This window comes from Coenobita brevimanus, chromosome 97 (genome assembly GCF_032717465.1).
Source record: "Coenobita brevimanus isolate Jiangsu-jjx chromosome 97, ASM3271746v2, whole genome shotgun sequence".
NCBI classification, from domain to species: domain Eukaryota; kingdom Metazoa; phylum Arthropoda; class Malacostraca; order Decapoda; family Coenobitidae; genus Coenobita; species Coenobita brevimanus.
In genome coordinates this window covers 6,483,671-6,496,351 of record NC_137050.1, presented here as the reverse complement: position 1 = coordinate 6,496,351, position 12,681 = coordinate 6,483,671, and the positions used below count along the sequence as shown (strand labels likewise).

Here is a 12,681-nt window from a genome sequence, read left to right as displayed (position 1 = left end):
CAGTGTTAAGAAATTAGAATTTAGAGTGCAAAGGATTAACTGTGGAGTGCAAATTGGCGGTTGAAACTGGCGGTAAACTGGCGTGGTGGAGTTAAGAACAATGTGCAGTGTTAAACATTTATAACTCAGTGCAAAGAATTAAGTGCAGCACAACACTGGATTACTGTACGTGCTCCACGAGCATTTTCACCACTTCCAATGTCAGAGAAGGCAGCCACAGACGAACTGTATGTACCCTGGCTGAGGTACAGCCACTCCTAATTCTTCATTCTTTGGTTCCTTTTCATTTATTTCATGCTTTATGTCCATTATTGGTGTGGATATGGTCTTAAATAGGTTTAAATAGGTGCTATGCATATTCGGTAGGGAGTTATTTAGGTGACTTTCAAAGTTAGGCTGGGTTAGGGTCCTTAAGTACCAGTCCAAGAACCAGGAGCCCACTTTCCGGACATGCCTTTGGCTCTATTACATTGGATAGTGGAGGGATTACTGTATATATATATATATATATATATATATATATATGTGGGTGTGTGTATGTATGTATATATATTTTTATACACGTAGTCCCTTCAAGACCTGGACGCTGCAAGTCCCGGACATTTTGGGGTTTGGTCCAAAAATGGCCAAAAAACATCAAAATGAGAGAGAGAGAGAAAAAAAAGCCGATATGCGTTCATCCTTACTCTAAATTTGCTGTGCGGTGACGAACAGCTGTGTTTTGGTACCTAGTTCCAGCGACGTCCGCTAGAGCGCCCCTGCATCCTCCCCACTTCCCGTCGTGACTGCACACTCATCGCCATGGCTGCCCACATGCTCGCCTTTGTGGTGGACAGTGAATAAACTGCAATACCTCACCACTAGACCACATGGGAATTTACAGTGCTGTGTAATGTTAAGAAATTAGAATTCAGATTTTTTTTTTTTTTTTTTTTTTTTTTTTTTTTTAATGCGAGGAAGAAGGAACCAAAGGCCATGGCCCGCAGTAACAGTTCCCTCCAAGAGAAAAACAAAATACAATAGAGAGACAAATTCAAGATCCGATCATTTTGAGATGCCTGGACACACTGCGTTTGAAAGACTGGAGATCATAGGCAGCAGGAAATACAGATAGAGGGAGACAGTTCCAGAGCTGACCTGTTGCATAAATGAAAGACTGGGAGTAACGGTTAACTCTTGCATTAGAGAGTTGGACAGAAAAGGGATGAGAGTTTGCTGCCAGACGGGTGCTACGCGCCCGTCGTAGAGGTGGTGGAATGCAAGCAGACAGTTCAGAGGAGCAGTGACCATTAAAGTAGCGATAAAAAAGAGATAAAGATGCAACAGTGCGGCGAAGAGACAGAGGTTGAAGGGAGTCAGTAAGAGGAGGAGAGTTAATGAGACGAAAAGCCTTTGACTCCACCCCATTGAGAAGAGCTGTATGTGGGGAGCCTCCCCACACATGAGAGTTGTACTCCACACAGGGGCGGATAAAACCTCTGTATAGAGTCAACAATTGTGCAGGGGTAAAGAAAGAGCGGAGTCGGCTTAGCACACCCAATCTCTTGGAAGCAGATTTTACAAGAGATGTAATATGGTCTTTCCAAGATAAGTCCCGAGTAAATGAAACCCCAAGCATGTTCAAGGATGATGCAGGATTAAGCTGAATATTATTAAACATTAATGGGTATACCTGTGGAAGATTTTGTTGGGTTGTTAGGTGTAAGAACTGAGTCTTAGATGCATTAAAGACAACCATATTATTTTACCCCAGTCAGCGATACGAGCCAAGTCAGACATTAGGTGTGCCATAGCCTCATCCCTTGTTTCTTGAAGTAACTGTTGAGATGGGCGTTGCGGGAACCGAATGGAAAGGTGAAGGATGGAGTCATCAGCGTATGAGTGGATAGGGTTAGATGTACAGCTTAGAAGATCATTGATGAATAAAAGGAAGAGAGTTGGTGAAAGGACAGAGCCCTGAGGAACACCACTGTTGATAGATCTAGGAGAAGAACGATGGCCGTCTACAACAGCGGCTATAGAACGACCAGAAAGGAAGCTAGCGATGAAGGCACAGATAGAAGGATAGAAACCGTAGGAGGGCAGTTTGGAAATTAAAGATTTATGCCAGACTCGATCGAAAGCCTTTGAGATGTCTAGTGCAATGGCAAAGCATTTGCCAAAGTCCCGAAAGGAGGATGACCAGGAGTCTGAAAGGTAGGTGAGAAGATCGCCAGTGGAGCATCCCTGACGGAACCCATACTGACGATCGGAAAGAAGGTTGTGATAGGAAAGATGCCTTAAAATTTTTCTATTAAGAATTGACTCGAAAACTTTTGAAATACAGGACGTTAAAGCAATTGGACGATAGTTGGAGGGTTGGGAGTGGTCACCCTTCTTTGGGACTGGCTGAATGAGAGCAAACTTCCAGCAAGAAGGAAAGGTACAAGTTGACAGACAAAGGCGAAAGAGTTTGCCTAGGCAGGGTGTAAGCACAGAAGCACAGTTCTTGAGAACAACAGGAGGGACCCCATCAGGCCCATATGCCTTGTTAGTACTGAGGCCAGTGATGGAGGAACAGCACCGGAATCGTCTAAGGTGGAATTGGAGGAGAAAGTCTGTGCGAAGAGATCTGCTTTATCAGTAGAAGAAATAGCTACAGAACCATCAGAGTAGAAAAGAGGAGGGAAGGATGATGAGGTAAAGTTGTTAGAAAGATTTTTGGCAAGGTGCCAGAAGGAGCGGGAAGAATTCGAGTTGGAGAGTTGAGAGCATTTAGTATGGATGAAATTATTTTTAGTAGAGCGAAGAACAGACTTAGCACGATTCCGGGCAGAAACGTAAAGATGATGTGATTCAGGGGTGGGTTGGCTCCGGTACCTTTTGTAGGCCTTCTCCTTGTTGCGGACAGCATTAGAACAAGCATGATTAAACCAAGGCTTTCTTGCGTTAGTCAGAGGATATGAGAAAGGAATGTATACTTCCATGCCCGAGAGAATAACCTCCGTAATGCGCAAGGCACACTCAGATGGCTCACGGCCATGGAAGCAATAATCATTCCAGGGAAAATCAAAGAAGTACTGTCTGAGGGCCTCCCAGTTCGCGGCTCCAAAATGCCACAGACAACGTTTCCCTGGAGGGTCCACAGGCCGTACCGGAGTGATAGGACAGGTTAAGGTAATAAGGTTGTGATCGGAGGAGCCCAACGGAGAGAAAAGATTAACAGAGTAAGCAGAAGGATTAGTTGTGAGGAAGAGGTCAAGTATGTTGGAGCTCTCTCCAAGGCGGTCAGGGATACGGGTAGGGTGCTGTACAAGCTGCTCCAGGTCATTAAGGATAGAAAAGATGTAGGCTTGTTCACCAGGTGGATCCGTGAAAGGAGAGGAGAGCCAAAGGTGGTGGTGAACATTGAAATCTCCAAGAATGGAGATTTCAGAGAAAGGAGAAATGGACAGAATGTGTTCCATCGTAGAAGTAAGATAGTCGAAGAATTTTTGATAGTCAGTAGAATTAGGAGATAAGTAAACAGCACAGATATATTTAGTCAGAGAATGACAGGAAAGCCGAAGCCAGAGTGTGGAGAATTCAGAAGAATCAGGTTCAGGAACACGAGAGCAAGATAAGTCGTTGCGTATGTATACACAACAGCCACCTTTGGCTTTGAAATGAGTATAGAGAAAGTAGGAGGATACAGAAAAGGGTTTGCTGTCGGTTGCCTCAGACAGCTGAGTCTACGTCAGAAAAAGAAGGTGAGGTTTAGAGGAGGAGAGGTGGTGCTCAACAGAGCGAAAGTTAGATGAAAGGCCGCGAATGTTGCAGAAATGAAGAAGAAGAGAGTCAGACAGTAGTTCCAGGCACCTCGAGTCGTCACCGGGAGAGGGGCAGATGGCGGGGGCATTTATGGTCCCCCCCCCCTGGGGACTCCGAGGCTTGATTAGTAGACGCCATTTTTGTTGAATTTAGAATAGGAAGTGTAGTGTGTACTGTGCATGTAGTTTGGTGAAGATAGTTAGAGAAATTTGTACTGGAGAGCATGCTGGCCTACTCTCTGTGTAACTGAGACACTGAAAAAGTTCAGCAAAGGGGGATGGTCAGGAACTAGTCCTGAGGGCTGATGAAACGGGAGCTCCAGCACTCCCTGTCATCAGCTTTCCATCCACCTCGGGAGTACTGCCCTGCTCGACTGGTGCTACAGTCTACTCCTCAGAGTGCAAAGGGTTAAGTGCAGAGTGCAACACTGGCGTGGTGTAAGTAAGAACAGAATGTGCAGTGTTAAATAATTATAATTCACAGTGCAGAGGATTAACTGCAGCACAACACTGGATTACTGTATGTGCTTCAAGTGCACCTTCACCACTGTTAGAGCCATAGAGGAGGCGGGTTAATCTTCGCGACGGTCACAAACATGCTGTAAGTACCCTGTACACTGCTAAATATTTTCCATACTCACTTCTAATTTCTCATTCTCTGGTTCCTTTTCATTTATTTTGTGGTTTCTGTCCCCTTTTGTGTGAATAGGGTCTTAAATAGGTGCTGTGCATGTCCAGTAGGGGGTTATTTAGGTGGCTTTCAAAGTTAGGTTGGGTTGGGGTCTATAAGTACCTATCCAGGGGCATTTTTCCCAAGTCCCAGACAAAACCAAGTCCCGGACATTACTTAGGCTTTGTTACATCGGGTCTTGGAGGGATTGCTATACACGTACATCTATATATATATATATATATATATATATATATATATATATAGACAGTATATATATATATGTATGTATAAATACAGTAAGACCTCACTTTAACGGACTAATTGGGGCCCAAACCATTCCGAAAAATGCGAAATCCTGATAAAAGTGACATCCGGACTTCCCCCTGCTAACCTGGACTTTTTCTGACATATCAGACATTAGTCCAGATAGCATGAACGGTTTTTAGACTGTTGTGGTATTGTACTGTGTTATAACTTAACTACATTAATCAAATGGTATAATATATATAATAAGACTGTACTGTACACTGATAAACTTGTCTTTTATTTACCTTATTTTGGTGAACATAGCTGAAGTGGTCAGGCAGTCTGGACCGCTTGTGGCTTTATCAGACTTTTTCCAACATTTAGAAATTTAGTCCGGTAGCTCCTCAAGTCTGATAGAAGCAAATTCCAGTCTATTGATGTTCGTTATATTGAGGTTTTACTTTTTTTTTGTGCTCGACTCTGGGCATAGGCTTCACAGCCTGCTTCCAAGGCACAGTCGTCCTCCTGCATATTATACACCTATACATGTCACCACTTCGGTGCTAACACCTACCGTCCTTATTGATTTTTTTTTTTTTTTTTTTTTTTTTTTTTTTTTTTTATAATGAGGGAGAAGGAACCAAAGACCATGAGCCCACAAAACTGTTCCTTCCAGGAGAAAAAAAAAATACAAGAGAGAGCCAAATTCAAGATCCATTAATTTCGAGATGCTTGGACACACTGCATTTGAAAGACTGGAGATCATAGGAAGCAGGAAATACAGACAGAGGGAGACAGTTCCAGAGTTGACCTGTAGCATAAATGAAGGACTGGGAGTAACGGTTAACTCTTGCATTAGAGAGTTGGACAGAAAAGGGGTGAGAGTTTGCTGCTAGGCGGGTGCTACGCGCCCGTTGTAGAAGTGGAGGAATGCATGCAGACAGTTCAGAGGAACAGTGACCATTGATGTAGCGATAGAAAAGAGATAAAGATGCAACATTGCGGCGAAGAGACAGAGGTTGAAGGGAGTCAGTAAGAGGGCGAGAGTTAATGAGACGAAAAGCTTTTGACTCCACCCTATTGAGAAGAGCTGTATGTAGGGAGCCTTCCCACACATGAGAGTTGTACTCCACACAGGGGCGGATAAAACCCCTGTATAGAGTCAACAATTGTGCAGAGGCAAAGAAGGAACAGAGTCGGCTTAGCACACCCAATCGCTTGGAAGCAGATTTTACAAGAGATGTAATATGATCTTTCCAAGACAAGTCCCGAGCAAATGAAACCCCAAGCATGTTCAAGGATGATGTAGGATTAAGTTGAGTATTATTAAACATAAGTGGGTATACCTGTGGAAGATTTTGTCGGGTTGATAGTTGCAAAAACTGAGTCTTTGATGCATTAAAAACAACCAGATTATTTTTACCCCAGTCAGAGATATGAGCCAAGTCAGACATCAGGTGTGCCATAGCCACATCCCTTGCCTGTTGAAGTAACTGCTGAGATGGACGTTGTGGGAATCGAATGGAAAGGTGAAGGGTGGAGTCATCAGCGTATGAGTGGATAGGGTTAGATGTACAGCTTAGAAGGTCATTGATGAATAAAAGGAAGAGAGTTGGTGATAGGACAGAGCCCTGAGGAACACCACTGTTAATAGATGTAGGAGAAGAACGATCGCCGTCTACAACAGCGGCTATAGAACGACCAGAAAGGAAGCTAGAGATGAAGGCACAGAAAGAAGGATAGAAACAGTAAGAGGGCAGTTTTGAAATTAACCCGCCCCATCCCGACCACTTTTCCACCACTGACTACCCCCAATCCCGACCATTTTAGGAAAAAAAATTTTTTTGGCTCGAACCTTCGGTTTTGGTGAGAAACATCAAAAATTCATAGAGAAATCGCTCACCAAAGGTTTAAAGTACTCAATACAGGTAGGCGTACCTCCTTACCTTTCTGGGTTTTCTATCAGGCTGGCACCAAAGAAAACGAGTTCTATGGGAGGATAAACGGTATTTATTTATTTACTTGGTACGAATTTATATGTAGTACGAGAGTATATTGGTTTTCAAGCAGTAATATAGGCATTATAAGCATTGTTTCACTCACTAATACCTGACCTTTTTTTTGCCACATTACTTGATCATCATTTCTAACTGTTTCTCCCTCTAATGCTATGTAAAGTTTGTCCTCCACATTGTCATTGATTGGGGAATCACTCTGGCCCTGAATTTCGTACCGTGGCATGACATGGCTATACTGGCCAGGTCACTGATAACAGGTGAATTGCTGAGACAATGGCATGCAGGGGAGGGGGAGGTCATGCTGGGTAAGGCATTGTCCCTGCCTGGCATCTTGTAGAGGAAGGTGTCACGTGTATACGTACCAAAAATCACTCGCAAAAATTGAAAATTGTGCAAATTAGGGACCTTGCAATTTTTTCGCGTTTATGTACGTCGACGGGATTGGCAGTGACAAAACGTGTGGACGTTAAAGAACATCGACAGGACGCCGCGGGTTAAAGATTTATGCCAGACTCGATCGAAAGCCTTTGAGATGTCAAGTCCAATGGCAAAGCTTTCGCCAAAGTCCCGAAAGGAGGATGACCAGGAGTCTGAAAGGTAGGTGAGAAGATCGCCTGTGGAGCGTCCCTGACGGAACCCATACTGACGATCAGAAAGAAGGTTGTGATAGGAAAGATGCTTTAAAATTTTTCTATTAAGAATAGACTCAAAAACTTTTGAGATACAGGATGTTAAAGCAATTGGGCGATAGTTAGAGGGTTGGGAATGGTCACCCTTCTTTGGGACTGGCTGAATGAGAGCAAACTTCCAGCAAGAAGGAAAGGTACAAGTTGACAGACAAAGGCGAAAGAGTTTGCCTAGGCAGGGTGTAAGCACAGAAGCACAGTTCTTGAGAACAACAGGAGGGACTCCATCAGGCCCATATGCCTTATTAGTACTGAGGCCAGCAATAGCAGAAAATACATCAGCTGAAGACATTTTAATGTTAGCCATGAGGAAGTCAGAGGGGGGAAGTGATGGAGGAACAGCACCGGAATCGTCTAAGGTGGAATTGGAGGAGAAAGTCTCAGCAAAGAGATCTGCTTTATCAGTAGAAGAAATAGCTAGAGCCATCAGAGTAGAACAGACGAGGGAAGGATGATGGGGTAAAGTTGTTAGAAAGGTTTTTGGCAAGGTGCCAGAAGGAGCGGGAAGAGTTCGAGTTGGAGAGTTGAGAGCATTTTGTACAGATGAAATTATTTTTAGCAGAGTGAAGAACAGACTTAGCACGATTCCGGGCAGAAATGTATAAAAGATGTGATTCAGGGGTGGGTTGGCTCCGGTACCTTTTATAGGCCCTCTCCTTGTTGCAGACAGCATTAGAACAAGCGTGATTAAACCAAGGCTTTTTTGCGTTAGTCAGAGGATATGAGAAAGGAATGTATGCTTCCATGCCCGAGAGAATAACCTCTGTAATGCGCAAGGCACACCCAGATGGCTCCTTGCCATGAAAGCAATAATCATTCCAGGGAAAATCAAAGAAGTACTGCCTGAGGGCCTTCCAATCCGCAGCTCTAAAGTGCCACAGACGACGTTTCTTTGGAGGGTCCGCAGGCCGTACCGGAGCGATAGGACAGGTTAAGGTGATAAGGTTATGATCGGAGAAGCCCAACGGAGAGAAAAGATCAACAGTGTAAGCAGAAGGATTAGTTGTAAGGAAGAGATCAAGTATGTTGGAGCTCTCTCCAAGGCGGTCAGGAATATGGGTAGGGTGCTGTACAAGCTGCTCTAGGTCATTAAGGATAGAAAAGGTGTAGGCTTGTTCACCAGGTGGATCAGTGAAAGGAGAAGAGAGCCAAAGGTGGTGGTGAACATTGAAATCTCCAAGAATGGAGATTTCAGAGAAAGGAGAGATGGATAGAATGTGTTCCATCGTAGAAGTAAGATAGTCTAAGAATTTTTGATAGTCAGTAGAATTAGGAGATAAGTAAACAGCACAGATATATTTAGTCAGAGAATGACAGGAAAGCCGAAGCCAGAGTGTAGAGAATTCAGAAGAATCAGGTTCAGGAACACGAGAGCAAGATAAGTCGTTGCGTATGTATACACAACAGCCACCTTTGGCTTTGAAATGAGTATAGAGAAAGTAGGAGGATACAGAAAAGGGTTTGCCGTCAGTTGCCTCAGACAGCTGAGTGTCAGTTAGGAAAAGAAGGTGAGGTTTAGAGAAGGAGAGGTGGTGCTCAACAGAGCGAAAGTTAGAGGAAAGGCCACGAATGTTGCAGAAATGAAGAAGAAGAAAGTCAGACAGTGGTTCCAGGCACCTTGAGTCGTCACCGGGAGAGGGGCTGAAGGTGGGGGCATTTATGGTCCCCCCCCCCCCGGGACTCTGAGGCTGTTATTCAACGCCATTTTGAAAATTTTGAATAGGAGTGTGGTGTGTACTGTGCATGTAGTTTGGTGTTGATAGTTGGAGAAACTTGTTTTGGAGAGCATGCTGGTCTACTTTCTGTGTTACTGAGACACTGAAAAAGTTCAGTTAAGGGGGATGGTCAGGACCTAGTCCCGAGGGCTGATGAAACGGGAGCTCCAGCTCTCCCTGTCATCAGCTTTCCATCCACCTTGGGAGTACTGCCCTGCTCGACTGGTGCTACAGTCTACTCTTCACGCTAGGGCTGTCTCATACAGGACTGGTGTACTGGTATTAGCGGGGGTATTTTTACAACATGTCAGCCGGTCTTCTGGTAGATCGGTAAAGTCTGCTTTACATGAAATTCAAATCCTTAAACTGTTCCCTGCCCCAGTTGGGATTTGAACCTGGGTCTGATGGGACCGCAGGCTGCCTCTCTACCGATTGAGCCACCCCCCCCTCCCCCCCATGTGTATATACACAGTAATCCCTCCGCTATCCGATGTAATAGAGCCAAAAGCATGTCTGAAAAAAGTGGGTCCATCCGGATAGTGGGCCCCTGCCTCCTGGACTGGTACTTATGGATCCTAACCCAACGTAACTCAGAAAACCACCTACATAACTCTGTACCGGACATGCATAGCACCTATATAAGAACCTATTCACACAAATAAGGGACAGAAAGTTTGAAATAAATGAAAAGCAACCAGAGAATGAGGAATTAGAAGTACGGAAAATATTTAGCAGTGTACAGGGTACTTACAACACGTCCCTGGCCGTTTGTTACAAAGGTTAACCCGCCTCCTCTAAGGCTCTGGCAGTGGTGAAAATGCTCTTGAAGCACGTACAATAATCAAGTGTTGTGCTGCACTTAATCATTTGCACTGTGAGTTATAATTGTTTAACACTGCACATTCTGTTCTTGATTGCATCACGCCAGTTTCAACCGCCAGTTTACACTCTGTACTTAATCTTTGCACTTTGAATTCTAATTTCATAAAACTGCACAACACTGTAAATTCCCATGTGGTCTAGTGGCAAGGTATTGCAGTTTATTCACTGTTTATTCACAAAAATGAGCATGTGCGACATCCATTGAATGAGCATCTAGTCAGAATGTCAGTTAGGTGGTAACTGGGGAGGGATGGGGGAAGCAAGCAGCAACCATAAACGCAGCTGTTTGGCGCTGCGCGCTAATTTCAAAGTACAATTGAAAAAATGTCAGATTTTGTCTGTTTGTTTGTTTTTTTAACATTTATTGGCCATTTTTGGGTTCCAAAGGCCCGGGCCCAAAATATCTGGTAAGTGGGGAGTCCGGATATTGGGCGTCTGGATAGTACAGGGATTACATATATATATATATACATAGGTAATATATATACAGTGAAAGCTTGATTATCCAGGTTCGGATTATCCAGTTTTTGGTATATCCGGGCCGTGACCAAGTGGTTCAGTGGTACAGTAATACATAGAATTATCCGTACGATAGCTCTAGTTTAAACAGGAAACATCTGGGTGCTACCGAGCGAGGCATAGGTAAATGAGCGTGAGTCTGCCACCACCCACACCTCCTGCTTGCAACTCGACCACAAGGGTGGTAGGGTGGAGTTTGGTGAGGCGACTGATAACTTAACCTAGCCTAAATTTGCTTAACTACCTAATAATTTAACCTAACCTAACCTAACCTGGGTTCCATTTGGAAAATTGGGAAATGAAATCCACTTTTTAGTATGTTGAGTAAGTTTCTTCCATTGTGCCGGAAACAATCGTAGGTACAGCTTAAAGAGCGTGATGATAATAAAGGAGGAAATCTTTCAGCAGTAGAAGGTAATTTACCACCCTCAAAATAGAAAAATACAGAAAACAAACTAGATGAATACCAATGGAATTGGTGAAGTCTTTAGGCTGTATGCATAGACAAAAATTTATGGGTTTAACAGTTTTAGGGGACAGAATGGAACAAATTGCTAAGCAGAAAAAAATTACTCTTAGTCAGCATTTAGTTCCACCTTCTTCATTCGATATCACTGCTCCCAGCACATTTTGGACCGACTGAGCATACAGTTATTTCTGCTTCTTAAAGTGTACATTTACTGCTCACTCTTTTGTTCTTTCTTAGGTGTATGTGTAAAAGAAAGCGTATTGATACAAACAATAATGTATACCATTAACCCCCTTCATAGCTGCTGGCCTTGAACAACACTTTACTGTTTCGGTGTCAGTCACATTAAGTTAGGGCGAGCTATAAAAAACTGCGAACAATTTTGGGAAGGGAACGAAGGTCACTGGTATGTTTACACAACCCTATTCTACCATCCCAAGCAGTCAGGCGTTCACTTCACTCCAGATGTTTTCACCGATGTTTACATGCTTTTGTTATATGCACCTTAATTTTGAGTAAGCTTCTTTCAGCGAGAGAAGATAATATACCACCCTCAAAGTTGTCAGAAAAATACAGAAGACAAACTAAGAGGAATTTGAACTGAATTGGTTAGGTCTTTAGGCTGTATGCTTACGCGAAAAGTTATGGGTTTCACAAAGTTAGGGGACGATATGTAACAAAAATGTTTGCTAATCAGAAAAAATTACTCTCTCATCCCACATGTTCTCGTAGGTTAGCATTTAGTTCCACTTTCTTCGTTCGGTATCGCTCTTCCCAATATATTTCGGACCGACTGAACACAGTTATTTCTGCTCCGTAAAGTTAGTGTACATTTCCTGCTCATTCTTTTGTTTGTTCTTATGTGTATGTGTGAAAGAGAGGGGACTGATACAAATAATAATGTATTTCATTATCGCTTTCATAGCTGCCGGCCTTGAACAACGCTTTACTGTACTGGTGTCAGTGACGTTGAGTTAGGGCAAGCTATAAAAAACTGCGAGCAATTTTGGGAAGGGAACAAAGGTCACTGGTGTGTTTACACAATCCTACTGCACCATCCCAAGCAGTCAGGCGTTCACAGTTCGCTTCATCCCAGATGTTTTCGCGGATGTTTACATGCTAATGTAGCACATGTCCTAATTTTATTATTTCTTTCACGAATCATAGCAAATCACAGGATGGGTTTAGGGGGGGAAAAAAAAAAGCCAGGTCTGCCAGATGAGTCTTTTCACATATGTAAGAAAAAGAAATTGATTTTAGAATTTTGAAAAAATGTTCCTGAGGCCGACCATGGGAGCACGCAAATTTCTGAACTCAAGGCCATTGAGGGGGATAAACATACACTTTACTTTAAGCAGTAAAAACACTTAACCAAATCAGTTCTTCCTGATAGTCTGTTGTATTTTTCTGATTGTTTCTGGGTTGGTAAGTAAATGTTTCCTGTTATATTTGTTTCCCCGTTGTTTTTAGCTGTTCCAGTGTGACAATTCTTGTTTATTTTGTTAACGTAATGGCGGAAAGGACTGTTCTAAGTGTTTAACTAAACCTGGCCTAACCTAGCTTAACTGTACCTAATAATTTAACCTAACCTCCAGTTGGGAAATTGGGAAACGATATCCACCTTTGAGCACATTGAGTTTCTTCCACTGTGCTGGAAATGATCATAGGGGAAAGTGACAGTAATA

At 43.3% G+C, this 12,681-nt stretch overlaps 1 protein-coding gene across 2 annotated transcripts in view; it reads left to right on the top strand.

The window, feature by feature from the left end:
* The window catches only part of LOC145413858 (uncharacterized), a 121,587-nt gene that overhangs the window by 58,389 nt on the left and 50,517 nt on the right, over window positions 1-12,681 (top strand). The gene's annotated exons all lie outside the window — the stretch shown is intronic.